Below are 20,120 nucleotides of genomic sequence, written 5' to 3' on the forward strand. Positions count from 1 at the left end.
GCGTGTCGGAACATCGCATTTCCGGCGTTTAACTGCCAGACCCTAAGACTTCCGGAGTGATGAAAGTTGTTGAGCTGCTGTGTGCGCACGATGGAAGTGAGCACATAGCGAGCGTGCCCGCTGCACAAGGCCATGTAGGCCGTGATGGTGTTTTAAAAATTGCTGGAGAATTCGGATCAACACGTGAGCCATAAAAGGCACGTGTGTCACATTGCCCTGAGGATGGCCCGCAGCCAGGTTTGCATCATTGCCGCACACGGCTGTTAAGTCACCAACGGAGTCCGCTCCGTCAATTTGTACTCCGGTCGCCAGGTGACAACGTGTTCCTTTCATGAATAGTGCTGATGATGGGAGAGTAGTCGATGCCAGCGGCGCAGGTGGACGCAGGTTATGCTCACCCACTGGGCTGCATTACCTTGACAGATGCAGAATCTCTGGCTGAATGTAGCTGGTGGGTATCTCACAGATGAAATACCATCATTCAGCTACAACCAATGGGAAGACACCACACCCTTTTTTATGCCCATCCTGTCTGCAGACCACTGCCAGACATAGCTATGAACCTCTGGTTAATTTTACCCCCAGTTCAGTTTTATGATTTTGTGTGCTTGTTACCTGACTACTTTTCCTGCTTGCTGTTTATGTACCTTGTTGGCCGATACGCATTTCACCTCTGCTTGTTTTCTGATTAAGTCCTGGCCGTCCCATTCTGTTCCTGTTCCTCAATTAATGTTTTGACCCTGCCTGACTACTATTCTCTGTAATAGCGGTGTGACTCACATTTCCCATACATTTCAAAGTAAAACTTTGACCGCCTGATGGCATTGAGCTCTGCTGCCAGCATAGTAAGGAGGTGTGTGGTAGTCCTTGTGCGCAGTTGCAAGGAAGGGTGGCCTGACCACACAGGGTTTGCGCAAAGGTAGAGGACCCACACGAGGTTGAAGAGGCAGAAGCAGTGTATTAACTTCTACATACAGAACAAGGATTGAAACAACTCGTGGGGACGGCAAGACTTGTACAGCAGACCCTTCTCCATCTCTCACCATAGTTTGCCAGTGCCCAGTCAGTGACATGTAATGACCCTGTCTATGCTTACTGGTCCAAGTATCTGTGTTGAAATGCACCCTGTCGCACACAGATTTTCTCAAGGAAGTGGTGATGTTGTGTGCGACATGCCGGTGTAGCGCGGGCATGCTTTTCTTGGAGAAGCAGTGGTGATTGGGCATCTGGTACTGGGGCACAGCGACAGACATAAGGTCTGTAAAATCCTGTGTGTCCACTACGCGTAAAGGCAGCATTTCGGTAGCCAACAGCTTACAGAGGGATAGAGTCAACCACTTAGCTTTGTCATGGGTCGCAGTAAGTGGCCTTTTATTTGACCACATCTGAGGGACAGAGATCTGGCTGCTGTCTGTAGACGGTGTTGAGTAGGGTGTCCCTGGAAAAATGCAGGTTTGTGAGAAAAGTGCAGGCGGAGACATGATGTTGGCTTCATCTTGCCTTCAGATCTGTTCATCTTGTATCATTTTTAAAAAACACAGCAAGCAAGGGTTACTCCAAGCGGAGTCTCCCTTTTTTTCCAAAAATTGGGCCCCACACAGACACCTTATCAGTGGCAGCACTTGTGCCCTAGTTGCAAACAGGATGTTTTGATTTGCATCAAGCACATTCCAAATCCACAAGCATTTACTCTCCCCAGGATGACACAGGGGTAGTAAATTCCTTCTGGATCCATGACTTGTTCATTTTGATGAACGTCAGTCTGTCCACATTGTCACTGGACAGACGCGTGCGCTTATCTGTCAGCACACACCCAGCAGCACTGAAGACACGTTCAGAGACAACGCTGGCAGCTGGTCACGACAAAATCTTCGAGGCGTAACTGGAGAGCTCTTGACATTTTTCTAGATTTGAAGCACAAAAGGAGCAAGGCTCCATTTGCAAAGTCATTGCATCGATGTTCATTTGGAGATACTCCTGTATCATCCTCTCCATCCGTTGACTATGTGTCAGACTTGTTGTCTCTGGTGGCCTTGCAAAGGAGGGTCTAAAAAAATTATGAAAAGATTCCATAAAATTGCTGTTACCAGCACCAGATACGGTCCTACTGGTACGGGTAGACTGTTGAAGATGACGAGGCCGTCCCATGTTTGTCAAGTTACAACTGGGAGAATCACTCCCTTCACCTGCACGGTTGTTTGGTGGAAAAGCCGAGCTAAGATCGAGTAACAGCTTCTGCTGATACTCCTGCATACGTGCGTCCCTTTCTATGGGTGGAATTATGTCACAAAATTTGGACTTGTCCCGGGGATCTAATAGTGTGGCAAGCCAGTAGTCATCATCACTTCTAATTTTGACAATACGAGGGTCATGTTGGAGGTAGTGCAACAAGAAGGCACTCATGTGTCTTGCGCAGCCATGCGCACCAAGTCCACGCTGTGTTTGTGGCATAGAGGTGCTAACCGTTCTTTCTTCCTCTGTCATCTCCCCCCAACCTCTTTCAACTGAAATTTGACCAAGGTCCCCCTCATCTGCTGAGTCTTCCATGTCCATGGACAGTTCGTCCTCCATATCTTCATGTCCTCCTGCACCTTCCTCAACATCTCACCTGCTACCATGCGCCCTTGTTGATCCCTGTCCCCCATGGTCCCATGCCTGCCGCGTTGGTGATGATGAACGTCTGGACCTTGGTGATGTTGTTGTGTCTTGCGCATATGAATCCTCCTGTAGTTCCTCCCCTTCCTGTTGTCCCACCCCCTGACTACGAATAGTGTTTAGCGTGTGCTCCAGCATGTAAATGACTGTAATCGTCATGCTGATAATGGCATTGTCAGCGCTAAACATATTCGTCGCCATGTCGAAACTGTGCAGAAGGGTGCATAGGTCCTTGATCTGAGATCACTCCATCAGGGTGATCTGCCCCACTTCTGCATCTCGTTGGCCCAGGCTATACATCATGACGTATTGCACCAGGGCTCGCCGGTGCTGCCACAGTCGCTGTAACATGTGGAGAGTTGAATTCCAGCGTGTCGCCACATCGCATTTCAGGCGATGAACCGGCAGGCCGAAAGACTTCTGGAGCGATGCAAGTCGCTCAGGTGCGGCGGTTGAACGGCGGAAGTGAGCACTGCAGACAGTTTCCGTGCCCTGGTCAGAAGGCCATCTAGGCCGGGATAGTGTGTTAAAAATTGCTGGACAACAAGGTTAAACACGTGAGCCATACAAGGCACGTGTGTCACCTTGCCCAGGCGAAGGGCCGCACCCAGGTTTGCAGCATTGTCGCACACGGCCTTACCAGGCTGCAGGTTGAGTGGAGACAACCATTTATCAAAATCAGTCTCCAGAGCTGCCCACAACTCAGTCGCTGTGTGACTCCTATTTCAAAGACATGTCAAGCTAAAGACCGCCTGATGCCGTTGCGCTCTGCTACCAGCATAGTAATGAGGGGTGCGTGATTCCTTCTGCGCAGTGAGAACGCTGGTGGCCTGACCAGGCAGGCTTGGGGCGGAGGTGGAGGACCCAGATGAGGTGGAGGATGCAGAAGCAGTGGCGGAACTTGGACAGACAGAGGATTGACACACAAGTCGTGGGGACGGCAAGACTTGTGCAGCAGACCCTTCACCATCTATCACCATAGTTACCCAGTGGCCAGTCAGCGACATGTAACGTCCCTGTCCATGCTTACTGGTCCAAGTATCGGTGGTGAAATGCACCCGTTCACACACAGAGTTTCTCAAGGAAGCGGTGATGTTGTGTGCGACATGCTGGTGTAGCGCGGGCACACCTTTCTTAGAGAAGTAGTGGCGACTAGGCATCTGGTACTGGGGCACAGCGACAGACATAAGGTCTCTAAAATCCTGTGTGTCCACTAGGCGGAAAGGCAGCATTTCTGTAGTCAACAGCTTACAGAGGGATAGAGTCAACCTCTTCGCTTTGTCATGGGTCGCAGGAAGTGGCCTTTTATTTGACCACATCTGAGGGACAGAGATCTGGCTGCTGTGTGTAGACGGTGTTGAGTCGGGTGTCCCTGGAAAAATGCAGCTTTGTGAGGAAAGTGCAGGCGGAGACATGATGTTGCCTTCATCCAAAGTTGGTGCTATCGATGTCTGAGAGAGCTGTACACACTCACTTGTTTCCCCTTCCAAACCAACTGACGACCTACCAAGCAAACTGCCTGTTGCGGTTACAGTGGTGGAAGTTGTGGGTGGAAAAACAGGTGTGACAGCTGTCCCCACAGTCCTAGAAGATGACGAGCGCGCGGATGCACTGGAAGGGGCAGGCGGTGGATGGTTCGCTCCGCTAGGCCGCATTGCAGCACGGTGAGCTTCCCATCGGGCCATATGATATTTATTCATGTGACGATTCATGGAAGAAGTTGTCAAACTGCTGAGGTTTTGACCTCTACTAAGAGAACCATGACAAATTTTACAGATCACATAATTTGGGCGATCTTTTTCTATGTCAAAAAAGGACCTGGCTAGGCAAGGCTTAGAGGCCATGCGACCTGTTGATCCACCCCGAATAATGCTCAGAGGCAGAGTGGTGGCTGAGGATGCAGTTGTAGACGTGCTACCAGTGCTCCGACTGTGTCCAGGAAGGCGCCAGGTTACTTCGACGTCGGTTGCATCCTCCTCCACCGCCTCTGTTGACCTCCTCGAGTGTCTGACTGTGGGTTGACAGTAGGTGTGATCTAGAACTTAATCATCAATTGTTGTGTTTGCACTCCCCTACCCCTCAGACCGAGTTTCTTCTTGCCCTGACCGAATATTTAAGTTGTCATCCCAATCGGGTATCTGCGTCTCATCTTCATCAGTATGTTCCTCATTGCCTATAACCACAGTTGTTGGAAAGGCAGCATTTTGGTAGCCAACAGTTTGCATATGATGAAAGTCAACCTCCAAGCCATTTCATGCCCTTCTAAAAGCATTTAAAACACAGCGAGGGGACTCCAACCACAGTCTCCCTCGTTGCCACTAACTGGGCCACACACACCCCACTTGACTGGCATCGGTTGAGCCCCCTTTTGAAAAAGAAAAAGATGCTTTGCATGAAGCACTCTCAAAAATACGCGTGCCTTTCCCGTCCCCTGGCTGACCCAGGGGAAGAAAAGTCCTCTGAGAGCCATGACTTGTTCATCTTGGTTCTTTTAGAGACACAGCGAGGGGACTCCAACCACAGTCTCCCTCGTTGCCACTAACTGGGCCACACACACCCCACTTGACTGGCATCGGTTGAGCCCCCTTTTGAAAAAGAAAAAGATGCTTTGCATGAAGCACTCTCAAAAATACGCGTGCCTTTCCCGTCCCCTGGCTGACCCAGGGGAAGAAAAGTCCTCTGAGAGCCATGACTTGTTCATCTTGGTTCTTTTAGAGACACAGCGAGGGGACTCCAACCACAGTCTCCCTCGTTGCCACTAACTGGGCCACACACACCCCACTTGACTGGCATCGGTTGACCCCCCCTTTTGACAAAGAAAAAGATGCTTTTCATGAAGCACTCTCAAAAATACGCGTGCCTTTCCCGTCCCCTGGCTGACCCAGGGGAAGAAAAGTCCTCTGAGAGCCATGACTTGTTCATCTTGGTTCTTTTAGAGACACAGCGAGGGGACTCCAACCACAGTCTCCCTCGTTGCCACTAACTGGGCCACACACACCCCACTTGACTGGCATCGGTTGAGCCCCCTTTTGAAAAAGAAAAAGATGCTTTGCATGAAGCACTCTCAAAAATACGCGTGCCTTTCCCGTCCCCTGGCTGACCCAGGGGAAGAAAAGTCCTCTGAGAGCCATGACTTGTTCATCTTGGTTCTTTTAGAGACACAGCGAGGGGACTCCAACCACAGTCTCCCTCGTTGCCACTAACTGGGCCACACACACCCCACTTGACTGGCATCGGTTGACCCCCCCTTTTGACAAAGAAAAAGATGCTTTGCATGAAGCACTCTCAAAAATACGCGTGCCTTTCCCGTCCCCTGGCTGACCCAGGGGAAGAAAAGTCCTCTGAGAGCCATGACTTGTTCATCTTGGTTCTTTTAGAGACACAGCAAGGGGACTCCAACCACAGTCTCCCTCGTTGCCACTAACTGGGCCACACACACCCCACTTGACTGGCATCGGTTGACCCCCCCTTTTGACAAAGAAAAAGATGCTTTGCATGAAGCACTCTCAAAAATACGCGTGCCTTTCCCGTCCCCTGGCTGACCCAGGGGAAGAAAAGTCCTCTGAGAGCCATGACTTGTTCATCTTGGTTCTTTTAGAGACACAGCGAGGGGACTCCAACCACAGTCTCCCTCGTTGCCACTAACTGGGCCACACACACCCCACTTGACTGGCATCGGTTGAGCCCCCTTTTGAAAAAGAAAAAGATGCTTTGCATGAAGCACTCTCAAAAATACGCGTGCCTTTCCCGTCCCCTGGCTGACCCAGGGGAAGAAAAGTCCTCTGAGAGCCATGACTTGTTCATCTTGGTTCTTTTAGAGACACAGCGAGGGGACTCCAACCACAGTCTCCCTCGTTGCCACTAACTGGGCCACACACACCCCACTTGACTGGCATCGGTTGAGCCCCCCTTTTGACAAAGAAAAAGATGCTTTGCATGAAGCACTCTCAAAAATACGCGTGCCTTTCGCCTCCCCTGGCTGACCCAGGGGAAGAAAAGTCCTCTGAGAGCCAGGTCCACATTGTCAGTGGACAGACACGTGTGCTTATCTGCCAGCAGACCCCCAGCAGCACTGAAGACAGGTTCCGAGAGAACGCTGGCTGCAGGACACGACAAGATCCTCAAGGCGTACGTGGCGAGCTCAGGCAATTTATCCAGATTGGAAGCCTAAAATGAGCAGGGCTCAAGTTGCACAATAATGGAATCGATGTTTCTTTGCATATACTCATATATCTGTGTGTCTCCCTCTTTTTCCTTGTCCAGCTGTTTTGTTTTCACATGAGTATATGTCCTTGTCACTTTCCCATGTGTTTGTGTTATGTTGTGAGTTGTTTGTCACCTTTTGGACACCTTTCAGGGTGTTTTCTAGGTGTTTTACTGTGTTTGTGATTGCCTGCCATTGTTTCCTATGGGCTCGAGTTCGGTTCGTCGAACGTTCGACGAGCCGAACTCGAGCCAGACCCCCCGTTCGGCGAACCGCCTCGAGCCGAACCGGGACCGGTTCGCTCATCTCTACTCAGAAGGAAAGAAAACTGTCAAATGGGATTGTGATATACTACTTCAGTGCTGATATGCCAGATTGAAAATGGGACTGCTAATCTCAGTCTGTGAATAATAAACTAAAAGGTCCAATAATGCATAGGAAACTGCTGTAGTTGTATAGCCACTCATTGTAAGGCCCGTTTCACATGTCAGTGAAAAACAGACTTTTTCACTGACGTGTTAAAAACGCATATGTCCCTCCATGTGCCGTGATCCATGGCACACGTGGCTTGTCCATGTGCAATCTGTAATACATGATCTGTCATCCATGATTGTATATGGCAATAAACTCACCTGTCCCCGCATGACCATAACGAGCCGGCTCGGAAGCAGCAGCCTACTGAGGTCAAAGACAGCTTCATCATAGTGTGGTCCATGTGACATCAGTGATGCCAGAAAAAAATGGACATGTCTCTTTGCGGAGCACACGGACATATGTGTATGCCGCGTGGAGACACGGTCAGTGAAAAACCACTGATGTGTGTGCAGACCCATTGATTTAAATGGGTCTGCGTATGTCCGTGATTCTGGTACGTATAAAAACTGACATATATGTACCAGAATCACTGACGTGTGAAAGAGGCTTAACTGTGAGTTAAGAGATCTCTGATATACTGCACTAACAGCACCTTAATAGCAAAATTTGGTTTCAAACAGTGCAAGCAATTAGGTCCAATATACAACTCATCATTGATATCATTGATATCTATGCAACTAAAACAATTTAAAAATTCAGTTTGTGTGTCCCTGAAAGTCTGATTACTGCATTTTGAGTCGCCATAATTTAATTATTTTTAAATAAAAATCTTTTGAATCCTGGAACATAAGCACAAACTACTTACCTCCCAAAATGAGTGTTTTAGTTAACCCCTTAACAACCACAATAAGCATTAAAACGGCAGTCATTAGAGGGCCTTATTCGCTCATCGCCGATTTTAAATGGCAATCAGGAAGTCTATAGCACCCCCCTGCACCAAACATCCCACAGGTGACAACTGTACATTAGAGCTGACACCCGCAGGCATCAGACCCAGCTGGTTTCTGAACAAATTTAGGTTGATTAACTCAACTCAATCGCGACAGCTGTATCTTAGTGGTTAAAAGTGGATTAAAAGACCCTCTTTGGCAGAATCACTCCTCTAGTGATCATAATCATGGGTACTGATGTTTTTCATGGTACTGAGAAGTCATCTGATGACCCCAGGGTAACTTAGCCTGAGCAGGGTCTAACAGGCTGTCAGTGAGTAACTGAGAGGTCTCCTGCACTGGTGTACATGGGTTCAGCAGTTTGAGACCAGTGGGACTAAATGAAAGAATAAAAAAGTTAAATAAAACATGGCAACAAGTAAAAATAAAAAACACACACAAGTCACAAAAAACGGTTTCGCCATTAAAAATGCAACCATTGCATTAAAACAAAGAAGTACACAAAATTACTATTGCAGAGTCCAGAATGACTCAATCTATAAAACTGTCATGTTATTTATTCTTCACAGTGAACACCATAAAATAAATTCCAAAAATGACACTTTTTCATCATGATAACACACACACAAAAAAAATAAATACAAATCAAAAAGTCACATGTAAAAAAGATGGTGTAAATGAAAATGGTAAAGAATAAAAAATCCCTACTATCCTAATATGGCTCATTAGGCACAAATACAATTTCAGGTCTCAGGCTATACAAAAACAAATTGTTTTTTGTAAAATATTGTTTTTAGTGTGTAAAAGTAGCAGAGCATAAAAAAGGTATAAATCTGGTATCACTGTAACCATACTGGCGAAAAGAATAAAATGGTGTTATTACTTTTACCGTACGATGGACCACGCAAAGAATAAAAATAAAAACAATAACAGATTGCAGATATCTTTTTATTTTGCGTCTAAAAAATCTGAATAAAAACAATAAAAAAATGTTGTATATCTCAAAATGGCAGTAATAAAATCTTCAACTTGTCGTGAAAAAAATAAGCCTCATATCTTTCTGTTTGCCAAAAAATAAAAATGTGAAAGCTGTCATATTAGAACAAAAAGACAATTTTTAGAAAAGAAAAATGAAAAACCATTTTCACTCTGTTATAACAGCAAAACAGAAAAAAAAATATAAATCTGGTATAGCTGTAATTGCACCCTCTTATCACTAATAACATACAGTGAACTATGTATAAATAAAAAAAGTACTATTCTTGTACTGCTGTCCATTTGATCCTTCTCCCTCCCAAAATCGGAATAAGGCTGGACTCACACGAGCGTATGGCATCCGATGCGAGAGCATCGGATGCGATATGCTAATGTCCCCCGGCTCAGGCTCTGCTGCGAGCGTGAGCCGGGTGTCATGCGACTGTAACCCGATCTTGCGATCGGGTCACAGCTGTGAAGCTGAGTGCAGGCGCTGCGGAGGAGAGGGAGGGGTTAATCCTCCCATCTCCTCCACTGTCAGCCTGTGCGTAGAGCGCACTGCACTGGGATAACATCCGAGTGCAGTCCGATGTATCTCTCGCATCCATTCACTTGAATGGGTGCGAGAGATACGGCTCTCGCAGACAATCGCAGCATGCTGCCGCTTTTCTCGCATCCAGAATCTGGATGCGAGAAAAGCTGACCAACAACTCAACCTCATTGCCTAACATTGGTCAGAGTGCAATGCGAGAATTTCTCGCATTGCACTCGTCCGATTTTCACGCTCGTGTGAGCGTACCCTTAGGCTCACTTCACATTTATTCTGCGCTTTCCGATGAGTGCTGATGTCAAAGTTTCCATGTATATCCCAAAAACCACGATACCAAACCCCTGACGGAACCACCCTTTCTAATGAGGCAGATAGAGACACTTTGGACTCCATCTGGTCTCTGTTACACCAGTGGCCAATCATTTTAGGGTGTCTAATTAGTGCAAAAGTGTGGATGACTACAAAAGATGAATACCACCAGAGCAGATGCCAAACGGAGACCAAAGTGTCTCCATCTGCCTCAATATAGTGAGTGGTTACATCCAGGGTTTTGTCTGAACCACATTTTGAGGGAATTTATATGGCAACCCCGACGTGAGTGCTCAGCGTAGAACACAAGAATGTGATCCCAGCCTTATACTGAAAGTGAGCAAATAATGCCCTCTCCTATATGAAAACCCCAACTTATTCAACACAAAACTAGCCCCCACTCAGGTCTGTCATCTATCACTGGAAATATAGGGTCTTCCCATTTTACTGGTAGAACAAAGACCCTGCAAAAGCGATAGGGATCCCACTCCGCAAATAAAATTCAGTAAAATCTGCACTCCCAAATACAAATGCCCCCTCTTTCTGAACCCCTTTGGGCCTTAACCGCAGAAAGCAACCACATCTTTGCTGTTATTGAAGCGGGGAGAGCCCAATTAATTTACGGGGTGTGTGTCTAAAGAAGCACAAGTTGGAAACAATGTATGGGGACACTACAATATATGGGGGCACAATCTATGGGCACTAAATTGGCATATTTGCAATTCTCTAGAAAAAAGGTATGGCGTGGATGTTACAGAATAGTCACTAAAGATACATTAGTTCACTGAGAAGTGTAATTTTTATAGCAGAGTCACTTTTGAAGTTTTTCTGCTTTTTTGGAACCTCATGGCATGGGCTCTACAAATCGAACACAGTGTCCAATTTTGCATTTCAAAAATGAAATAGCACTCTTTGCTTTCCCACTTTTGCATATAACCAAACAGTTTTAGACCACATACGGGGTATCACTGTGTTTTGGAGAAAATTATGGGGTCCATTTTCTACTATCACCCCTTATGTTAATAATAAATTTGGTGCTTAAACAGTATATTAGTGGAAAAAAAATGTATTTTTTGTTATGCCATCTAAATATTATAAAGTTTCGTAAGTCACCTGTAGGTTAAGAATGCTCAGTATACCCCTAGATTAATTCATTGAGATCTATTTTCTAAAATGGACTATTTTACAATATTGATTGAGGGCCACCAGCAGACCCTCTAAAAATTATGAATGAGATCCTGCTGGTGGCCCTCTAAAAATTGATTGGGTGCTTGCTGCTGGCCCTCTATAAATTATGAGCAAGAGCCAGCTGCTAGCCCTCTAACAAATGAATGATGGACACCTGCTGGCTCCCTAAAAATTATGAGTGATGGCAGGCTGCTGGCCCTCTAAAAATTGAGTAAGGCTGCCTATTGGCTCTATAAAACCTGTAAGTGAGAGTTGGCTGCTGGCCCTCTAAAAATTTAGTAAGGGCCGCCTGCTTGCCTTCTAACAATTATAAGTGAAAGCCAGCTGCTGGCCCTTTACAAATTAGTTCAGGGCCACCTGTTGGCCCTCTAAATATTGTGAGTGGTCACTGTCTGCTGGCCCTATTAAAAATTGAGTGAGGGCTGCCAGCAGGCCCTTTACAAATTATGAGTGAAGGCTGGGTCCACTAAAAATTGATTGAGGGCAGCCAGCAGGTCCTCTAAAATTTATGAGTGAGGGCCACCTGATGGCCCTCTAAAAATTAAGGGAAGAATGCCTAATGACTCTCTAAAAATTGTGAGGGTCCCCTGATGGCATTCTAAAAATTATGAGTGAACGCCACATAATGATTTTGTTCATATGGTAGAGGAGGAGATATAGAAGCACCAGTGTCCCCACACTGTTCTGTTCCCCTCCCCTGGTGGGATGCCAGCACTCTCTCTTTCCCAGTTGTTAACAGTGACTTCTCCATCCTTGGCTCCTGCAGCCAGATAGGCCTCCTGGGAGGTCTCTTAAGGCATGCGCATGTGCGCGCATTTTCTTAAATGACCAGTGTGCTCTAACCTGGAAGTGACTCTCAGCCAATACCTAAGGTATTTAAGGCACCCTTCTCATAAGGGAGGTGCCTGGGCAATGTGGTCTATATGTTGCTAGTTGTCAGGTCCCTTGTGCTGCTACCACTGCTGCTGTATTGCTGTGTGCTATATTATTAATATCCGTCTGTTTTCCAGTATCTGAAAAACCCGCGGCTGTAACTATTAATGCCAGCTGTAGCTTCTGAACCTGCTGCTGAAACTATCCACATGTATCTGCCAAACCTGCTACTGCAACTATACATATCACATGTCTACCAAACCTGCTGCAACTATCCATATTGGCCAAATCTGCCTTATCATCCATCTTGCCTGCATTACTTAACAGAGACTGTCATTGTCCTTAACTCTGGCACTAGCTGCCAAGGTATTGAGATCCCTGGCACTTCCCCTGGTGGCTACCTACCAGCGCAAGCCTATACCTACCTGCTGTAGCTTAGTTAAGTCTCCATAGCCATTTCAGGTATGCTCTTCCAAGTCAGAGATCGGTGCCTTGGTCCAGTCGGTCCACTCTCAACTCATACCTGTGAGCAGTACAAGGAGGACAAGAAAAATAATTAACCATGAACCATACTTTTTCTGGGTTTGAAGGGGTGCATGTGAATACATCAGAAAAAAAAGAACAATTGAATTGTGCTTTATGTTTCACTAATGTCATCCATTGGGGTTGAGAATTGAGAGTCAATGCAAGCTTTGTTCATTTTGAGAACAGTTAGCCTGTCAACATTTTAAGTTGACAGTCAGATAGACCTATCAGATATTGTGTCCCTGTTGGTACTAAAACCCAAAGGAATCAGCTAAAGCATGGAGGGAGCTCTGATTTCTGCCTGCAGATTTGCCTCATCTCCTTGCAAAAAGAAAAAAAATAAATAAAGATGCATTCTTACAATGGGAGAAAAGCCAAAATACACTTTTTGTGTGAATAAATGGACAATGGATTTGTGGTGTTTCCCCCACATGATTCATTAATTTTCCTTGGCAAAAGTCTCTAGGTAGATAGAAAAAAAAGTTTGGAAAGCCCTGCTTCAATCCATTTGAAGCTTTGGGGTTTCCTGATGACCTGAGTCAGCACAGGAGCAACTGCCACCCACCTTAAATGGAGCCAAATTGCAGTCAGATGCCTTAAGGTACTTTTTATGCAACTGTTAGCCTGAGTAGTGGCCTCAAATCCGTGACTTCCTGGTTTTGACCAAGAATTCCAATTCCTTATAAATGAAAATGTTTTCTAAGGATCTACTCTCCGTGTGTTCCAGGGTATATTGGTGGGCTTCCTTCTACTCTTTAAAAGCCCTAGTGCATAGTGCATACACTTTACCAGTCTAGGAGTCACACTTTTAAATGGGGAAAAGATGTTTTCTTAGGCCTTCCTCTACGTGTATTCCAGGGTGTATTGCAATCTCTCTTTTAAATTTTTGATTTTCACTGCATTTAGTGCGTAGACTTCACCAGTCCAGGAGTCCCACACCTTACAAATGGGAAAAATTGAGAAATCACATACACATGATTCCTTTTCCTTCCTGACTAAAATGGAAAACTGCTGCATTTTTGAAAGAAGGAGCATGTCAATGCATTCAGCATTTTTGTTGTATTTTGGCACTATTGAAAGCAATGAGAGTGCAAAATAAAGAAAAAAGGCTACATAGCCTAAGGTGTGGAGGAGGCGGTTTTTCTCAATAGTTAAATTTTCCTTATATAGAAGTCATTATACAGGAAAGAATGTTTCCTAACATTTTTTTTTTCTGTAAAATTCTTTTTATCTTTAATTTGGTATGTTTTATTGACAGTCCATAAAAGTGGAATAATACTCTACACAACATTGGTCAAACCAGCAATCTGGAAGTCAGACATGTGTCCAGGCATCCTCCCCATGCTGTTCTCTTTCCATTTGAGCACTTTTTCCATCCATTTCAGGGAATTTACTGCAAGTAAAAAGCTCGAGTTTCCCATTGAGCATTCTGATTTTCTCAATTCAAGTACCCAGCATCTGAGCATTTAAGTGCTCACGCATCCCCAGTCATAGCCAAAAGTGAAGGCACCCTTGGGGGTTTGTCGCCCCCGTGCCAGCAGCCGGCGCTGCTCGGGTCCGGGCCTTCAGGGGCGGTGGCTCGAGGGTCTCCAGACCCGGGGGTCTCTCGGACACTCTGAATAAATGGGGGGACGTATATGTACAGGCTGGCCCGTATTAAGTTCGTGACGCCACCCACGGTGTGCGGTGAGGTGGGACACCACCGCTGCTGTTATGGGGCACCTGGGGGAGATGTTGTGCAGCAAGTTGTTAACCCCTCCGTGGGCAGAGATGGTGGCCTCGGGACCCGGTTGGTGCGGTGCAAGGGATGGCGGCCGCAGGGGGTGCTGGTGTACTCACTGTTAGAAACACACACACAAGTCTCTGGTAAACCAAGGTGATGGTGGCCGGTGCCGTGGCCAGTTGCGTTCTGGTCCCCCACCCGGCTGGTGGTCTCTATCCTTTTCCTGCACTGCTTATAAGTAGAAATGACTTCCCAGTATGAAACGTAGGAGTCCACTCCCAGCTGGATGTGGCCTAAGGAGCCGTGCCTGCAGACGCTGGCCCGTGGGATCTAAGGGCCCTGGCGGTGACCTCTTATCCCTAATCGGTGGGCTGTTGTCTTCTATGAGGGACTTTGGGTGGGACAGAACCTGTAATCCTGGCCTCAATCGGTTAATTGACCAATCCGCTTGTTTCCGGTTTCTGGTTTCAGGGTCCGAGTACCCCCCTTTGTGCTACGGTTTCCGGCTCGGTTCTCCGTGCCGGTACCGGCGGGCTACAACCCTGTCCTTTTCTACCTCGGTTCTGCCGAGCCGTATTCCCGTCTCCTGCTGACGAAGACCACCATCTGCCTCCTAGCCAGTGGCACCACGGTTCCTACCCTGGTACCGTTCAATCTGGACTTTTCCTGCTGGAGCCACTGAGCTCCAGCCCACACTCCGCTCCAACTTGAACTCTAAAGCTTCACTAAACTGATCTTCAGACTAATTTGCACTTGACTGCCTGTTTTCCCGCCCTGGGCTGTCTAGACCCCTAGGTGGGCGTGTTCCAACCACCTGGTCACGCCCACTGGTGTGTCTATCTTTCCCTAAGGGGGGGTGACTAGGGTTTTCTGGTTGGCTGTTTGTTTCCTAATGAGGGAACGGTGTTGTGCAGGGGCCTAACTGTGACTACCTGGTTTTGCCAGGGCGTCACAAAATTATTTCAGAAAATTAAGCATTTCTCCCAGAAAATAATTGCATCTCAATATGTGTTGCTTTACATGTTTATTTCATATGTATGTATTGGAAGACACAAAAAACAGAGAGAAAAGGTAAATTGAACATGATTTCACACAAAAATCCAAAACCAGACAAAATTGTTGCCACTTTTCCAAAAGGAAACGTACAGTCAAATACAGTTAGGTCCAGAAATATTTGGACAGTGACACAAGTTTTGTTATTTTAGCTGTTTACAAAAACATGTTCAGAAATACAATTATATATATAATATGGGCTGAAAGTGCACACTCCCAGCTGCAATATGAGAGTTTTCACATCCAAATCGGAGAAAGGGTTTAGGAATCATAGCTCTGTAATGCATAGCCTCCTCTTTTTCAAGGGACCAAAAGTAATTGGACAAGGGACTCTAAGGGCTGCAATTAACTCTGAAGGCGTCTCCCTCGTTAACCTGTAATCAATGAAGTAGTTAAAAGGTCTGGGGTTGATTACAGGTGTGTGGTTTTGCATTTGGAAGCTGTTGCTGTGACCAGACAACATGCGGTCTAAGGAACTCTCAATTGAGGTGAAGCAGAACATCCTGAAGCTGAAAAAAAAGAAAAAATCCATCAGAGAAATAGCAGACATGCTTGGAGTAGCAAAATCAACAGTCGGGTAAATTCTGAGAAAAAAGGAATTGACTGGTGAGCTTGGGAACTCAAAAAGGCCTGGGCGTCCACAGATGACAACAGTGGTGGATGATCGCCGCATACTTTCTTTGGTGAAGAAGAACCCGTTCACAACATCAACTGAAGTCCAGAACACTCTCAGTGAAGTAGGTGTATCTGTCTCTAAGTCAACAGTAAAGAGAAGACTCCATGAAAGTAAATACAAAGGGTTCACATCTAGATGCAAACCATTCATCAATTCCAAAAATAGACAGGCCAGAGTTAAATTTGCTGAAAAACACCTCATGAAGCCAGCTCAGTTCTGGAAAAGTATTCTATGGACAGATGAGACAAAGATCAACCTGTACCAGAATGATGGGAATAAAAAAGTTTGGAGAAGAAAGGGAACGGCACATGATCCAAGGCACACCACATCCTCTGTAAAACATGGTGGAGGCAACGTGATGGCATGGGCATGCATGGCTTTCAATGGCACTGGGTCACTTGTGTTTATTGATGACATAACAGCAGACAAGAGTAGCCGGATGAATTCTGAAGTGTACTGGGATATACTTTCAGCCCAGATTCAGCCAAATGCCGCAAAGTTGATCGGACGGCGCTTCATAGTACAGATGGACAATGACCCCAAACATACAGCCAAAGCTACCCAGGAGTTCATGAGTGCAAAAAAGTGGAACATTCTGCAATGGCCAAGTCAATCACCAGATCTTAACCCAATTGAGCATGCATTTCACTTGCTCAAATCCAGACTTAAGACGGAAAGATCCACAAACAAACAAGACCTGAAGGCTGCGGCTGTAAAGGCCTGGCAAAGCATTAAGAATTTCTCGCATTGCACTCGTCCGATTTTCACGCTCGTGTGAGCGTACCCTTAGGCTCACTTCACATTTATTCTGCGCTTTCCGATGAGTGCTGATGTCAAAGTTTCCATGTATATCCCAAAAACCACGATACCAAACCCCTGACGGAACCACCCTTTCTAATGAGGCAGATAGAGACACTTTGGACTCCATCTGGTCTCTGTTACACCAGTGGCCAATAATTTTAGGGTGTCTAATTAGTGCAAAAGTGTGGATGACTACAAAAGATGAATACCACCAGAGCAGATGCCAAACGGAGACCAAAGTGTCTCCATCTGCCTCAATATAGTGAGTGGTTACATCCAGGGTTTTGTCTGAACCACATTTTGAGGGAATTTATATGGCAACCCCGACGTGAGTGCTCAGCGTAGAACACAAGAATGTGATCCCAGCCTTATACTGAAAGTGAGCAAATAATGCCCTCTCCTATATGAAAACCCCAACTTATTCAACACAAAACTAGCCCCCACTCAGGTCTGTCATCTATCACTGGAAATATAGGGTCTTCCCATTTTACTGGTAGAACAAAGACCCTGCAAAAGCGATAGGGATCCCACTCCGCAAATAAAATTCAGTAAAATCTGCACTCCCAAATACAAATGCCCCCTCTTTCTGAACCCCTTTGGGCCTTAACCGCAGAAAGCAACCACATCTTTGCTGTTATTGAAGCGGGGAGAGCCCAATTAATTTACGGGGTGTGTGTCTAAAGAAGCACAAGTTGGAAACAATGTATGGGGACACTACAATATATGGGGGCACAATCTATGGGCACTAAATTGGCATATTTGCAATTCTCTAGAAAAAAGGTATGGCGTGGATGTTACAGAATAGTCACTAAAGATACATTAGTTCACTGAGAAGTGTAATTTTTATAGCAGAGTCACTTTTGAAGTTTTTCTGCTTTTTTGGAACCTCATGGCATGGGCTCTACAAATCGAACACAGTGTCCAATTTTGCATTTCAAAAATGAAATAGCACTCTTTGCTTTCCCACTTTTGCATATAACCAAACAGTTTTAGACCACATACGGGGTATCACTGTGTTTTGGAGAAAATTATGGGGTCCATTTTCTACTATCACCCCTTATGTTAATAATAAATTTGGTGCTTAAACAGTATATTAGTGGAAAAAAAATGTATTTTTTGTTATGCCATCTAAATATTATAAAGTTTCGTAAGTCACCTGTAGGTTAAGAATGCTCAGTATACCCCTAGATTAATTCATTGAGATCTATTTTCTAAAATGGACTATTTTACAATATTGATTGAGGGCCACCAGCAGACCCTCTAAAAATTATGAATGAGATCCTGCTGGTGGCCCTCTAAAAATTGATTGGGTGCTTGCTGCTGGCCCTCTATAAATTATGAGCAAGAGCCAGCTGCTAGCCCTCTAACAAATGAATGATGGACACCTGCTGGCTCCCTAAAAATTATGAGTGATGGCAGGCTGCTGGCCCTCTAAAAATTGAGTAAGGCTGCCTATTGGCTCTATAAAACCTGTAAGTGAGAGTTGGCTGCTGGCCCTCTAAAAATTTAGTAAGGGCCGCCTGCTTGCCTTCTAACAATTATAAGTGAAAGCCAGCTGCTGGCCCTTTACAAATTAGTTCAGGGCCACCTGTTGGCCCTCTAAATATTGTGAGTGGTCACTGTCTGCTGGCCCTATTAAAAATTGAGTGAGGGCTGCCAGCAGGCCCTTTACAAATTATGAGTGAAGGCTGGGTCCACTAAAAATTGATTGAGGGCAGCCAGCAGGTCCTCTAAAATTTATGAGTGAGGGCCACCTGATGGCCCTCTAAAAATTAAGTGAAGAATGCCTAATGACTCTCTAAAAATTGTGAGGGTCCCCTGATGGCCTTCTAAAAATTATGAGTGAACGCCACATAATGATTTTGTTCATATGGTAGAGGAGGAGATATAGAAGCACCAGTGTCCCCACACTGTTCTGTTCCCCTCCCCTGGTGGGATGCCAGCAGTCTCTCTTTCCCAGTTGTTAACAGTGACTTCTCCATCCTTGGCTCCTGCAGCCAGATAGGCCTCCTGGGAGGTCTCTTAAGGCATGCGCATGTGCGCGCATTTTCTTAAATGACAAGTGTGCTCTAACCTGGAAGTGACTCTCAGCCAATACCTAAGGTATTTAAGGCACCCTTCTCATAAGGGAGGTGCCTGGGCAATGTGGTCTATATGTTGCTAGTTGTCAGGTCCCTTGTGCTGCTACCACTGCTGCTGTATTGCTGTGTGCTATATTATTAATATCCGTCTGTTTTCCAGTATCTGAAAAACCCGCGGCTGTAACTATTAATGCCAGCTGTAGCTTCTGAACCTGCTGCTGAAACTATCCACATGTATCTGCCAAACCTGCTACTGCAACTATACATATCACATGTCTACCAAACCTGCTGCAACTATCCATATTGGCCAAATCTGCCTTATCATCCATCTTGCCTGCATTACTTAACAGAGACTGTCATTGTCCTTAACTCTGGCACTAGCTGCCAAGGTATTGAGATCCCTGGCACTTCCCCTGGTGGCTACCTACCAGCGCAAGCCTATACCTACCTGCTGTAGCTTAGTTAAGTCTCCATAGCCATTTCAGGTATGCTCTTCCAAGTCAGAGATCGGTGCCTTGGTCCAGTCGGTCCACTCTCAACTCATACCTGTGAGCAGTACAAGGAGGACAAGAAAAATAATTAACCATGAACCATACTTTTTCTGGGTTTGAAGTGGTGCATGTGAATACATCAGAAAAAAAAGAACAATTGAATTGTGCTTTATGTTTCACTAATGTCATCCATTGGGGTTGAGAATTGAGAGTCAATGCAAGCTTTGTTCATTTTGAGAACAGTTAGCCTGTCAACATTTTAAGTTGACAGTCAGATAGACCTATCAGATATTGTGTCCCTGTTGGTACTAAAACCCAAAGGAATCAGCTAAAGTATGGAGGGAGCTCTGATTTCTGCCTGCAGATTTGCCTCATCTCCTTGCAAAAAGAAAAAAAATAAATAAAGATGCATTCTTACAATGGGAGAAAAGCCAAAATACACTTTTTGTGTGAATAAATGGACAATGGATTTTTGGTGTTTCCCCCACATGATTCATTAATTTTCCTTGGCAAAAGTCTCTAGGTAGATAGAAAAAAAAGTTTGGAAAGCCCTGCTTCAATCCATTTGAAGCTTTGGGGTTTCCTGATGACCTGAGTCAGCACAGGAGCAACTGCCACCCACCTTAAATGGAGCCAAATTGCAGTCAGATGCCTTAAGGTACTTTTTATGCAACTGTTAGCCTGAGTAGTGGCCTCAAATCCGTGACTTCCTGGTTTTGACCAAGAATTCCAATTCCTTATAAATGAAAAT

The 20,120-nt window shown here is 45.6% G+C and overlaps 1 long non-coding RNA gene across 1 annotated transcript in view; it reads right to left on the reverse strand.

Annotated features, from left to right (window-relative positions):
- The window catches only part of LOC142303661 (uncharacterized), a 152,878-nt gene that overhangs the window by 64,580 nt on the left and 68,178 nt on the right, over nucleotides 1-20,120 (reverse strand). The window contains exons 4-5 of the long non-coding RNA XR_012753047.1: nucleotides 19,327-19,424; nucleotides 12,445-12,542 (exon numbers count right to left, since the gene is read on the reverse strand). This is a non-coding gene — a long non-coding RNA (uncharacterized LOC142303661). The remainder of the gene's footprint in view (nucleotides 1-12,444; nucleotides 12,543-19,326; nucleotides 19,425-20,120) is intronic.

Source organism: Anomaloglossus baeobatrachus, chromosome 4, assembly GCF_048569485.1.
Source record: "Anomaloglossus baeobatrachus isolate aAnoBae1 chromosome 4, aAnoBae1.hap1, whole genome shotgun sequence".
NCBI lineage: Eukaryota > Metazoa > Chordata > Amphibia > Anura > Aromobatidae > Anomaloglossus > Anomaloglossus baeobatrachus.